Raw genomic sequence first — 2,335 nt, 5'->3', positions numbered from 1 at the left:
AAAATGTGGACCATCTGTAAAGCATTTTTATCCCAGTGCATTTTAAACCTGGTCAGAGAGCTATTCCTAGAGCTCTGCACCATTGAAACCTAAAAATAGGATTTAAAATAGAGTTTAAGCAGAGGTAGCATTGAGCTTCTTGTAAGGGTGACTTCTATCTATTTTGAAGGTCTAAAAAGCCTTCTGAAATATTCCTTGTGCATGAAATCAAGGATTAAACTAAAAGTGGCTTGCAGGATCAATTTGTTCCATGGTAGGCCTTAAAGTTGTCAAAACACCAAGACCAGAGACAAGTGTTGGTGGTTAAAGCCTACCTTCCACTCTATAGGCTAGTCAACAGGGGTCACCACTATTAAGGTAATAGGCACTGATCAGAAAGGAGGCCTCAAATGACTCTTAATCTCAAGGCTTTAAATAACCACATCCTTCATGTTCCAAAATGGAAGAAGGTAATCTAAAGTTTAACTGTCTGAATTATACAAATTGATTTAAAAGATCCTTGGCATTGAAACATGGGAAAAAACCTGCAGTACCTTGGTAGACCAAGCTATTTTGCTGACACTTGAGACCTGAAGAACTGCAATTCTATTACCAGAATGTCTCCTGAGAGAGTTTTTCATATTGTCCATTCTTCTAATCTGCTGCACATTGTACTGGTGTGTACTCCATGGGCAGACGCGTCATGAGAATTACTGTATTTATTTAAACAAAGTGTAATAAAAACACCCTGTTATGGCAAGTAGTGATAAAGCAAAGCCACAAGTTTTTCTACATCTGTTTTTGTTACACATGGTAACCAGGGAGACCAAAATATCCACAATCTTTACTTCTGCTGCTCATAACAAAGTGTTTCTGCTTTATACACTGAATGATTTCATTTGATTTTTTTAAGAGACAGAAAATAAACAAAATCTCTATGCATAGTTTCCTCTGTTTTCATGATCTATGACCTTTAACTCCTGTAAATCTATTTAAAGCTTATGTCTAAAGTTTTGTTGTTCCAAGGATGTGCAAAATATACCTAAGATTTATGGAGCAATAAATCTTTTCTTGGCTTCCCTTTGTTAATTTTATTTCATTAACCAAAACCAGTAACCCAAAGTGCTGTACACTCTCTGGAAGCTTTCTGTTAGATTATTTAGGTTTATTATAAACAAGTATTTGTTTGAATAGTACATGAATATTAGAGGGCAGGCAAAGGCAGTCAGAATTCATTGCCAATGTTATAGAAGAAGATCCATACACACATTCAGAGTAGCACTAGAAACAAAAATTACCAAAAAGAAACTTACCTAGTATCATCAAAAACAATTGTATGTCACTGAAATTGCCAAGGGTTAAACACTCCATGTGTGATGCATGTTCTATTCCATACAACTGTAAGACAATCGATACATCTTACTTGCTGGAAATTCTGAAAATATTCAGGTTACTGCAACCACTTTTAAAGATCAAACTATCTTGATTTTTAAATGAAAATTGCTCCAATTTATATTTTGGCACACTAGTTTTAACCAAAACGAAATAAATGAGAACAGCTTAACTCTGAATCAAGTGACTTTTTCACAAAGTCATTCCTAGCCTGAGTCTCTCAGGGCAGGTACAGACATTACACTTTTACTAATACAAGTGATCAGAAACCTGTATATCCCCATATATACCTATAACAGAGTTTAAGTTCAGCACACAAATCCGTCCTATACCTGTAACAGAACAGAAGTCTGGCATTTGGCACATACAGACTGGTTTAAAAATGGCAGAACCTGGTCTAAGATTTGCCCCCACCCAACCCCAACCCCTCCCCAAACCAAAGGGTGAATGTGTGTTCTGCTCACTACCAGTATAAACTATGCCACTTACAGAAAACCATGTAACTTAAATTGATTCTGCCTTGGGCTTTTTCAATGTCAGCACCTAGCCTGAATGATAAAACTTATTTCAGCTCAAATGATCATGGATGAGTTATGAATTCATGAAAGAAAAAATTTTATTAGAGTAATGATAACAAGCCCTCTCTTTTAGCAGCACTCATAAGTTCTCTGTGACAATAGTTTCATAAAAATTATTCTTCTACAACAGAATAATTGTAGAACAGAATTGTTTGCACCATGCTGAGTTAACCCATGACAGGGTTTAGCCTTCATTGATAAAACACTTGGCATACCAAACATGATTGGTTAGATTCACCTACTTGGGGCTTCTAATGTCCAAATGTTGAGAAAAATTATTAGAAAAATTGATTGGAATTTCATAGATTTTCATAGACATCAGGGCTGGAAGGGACTTCAGGAGATCATCGAGTTCAGCCCCCTGCCCAAAGGGCAGGAAGTCAGCT

Source organism: Crocodylus porosus, unplaced genomic scaffold, assembly GCF_001723895.1.
Source record: "Crocodylus porosus isolate Cpor-Errol unplaced genomic scaffold, CroPor_comp1, whole genome shotgun sequence".
In the NCBI taxonomy this organism is placed as follows: domain Eukaryota; kingdom Metazoa; phylum Chordata; order Crocodylia; family Crocodylidae; genus Crocodylus; species Crocodylus porosus.
Note: the sequence above shows the minus strand (reverse complement) of the source record.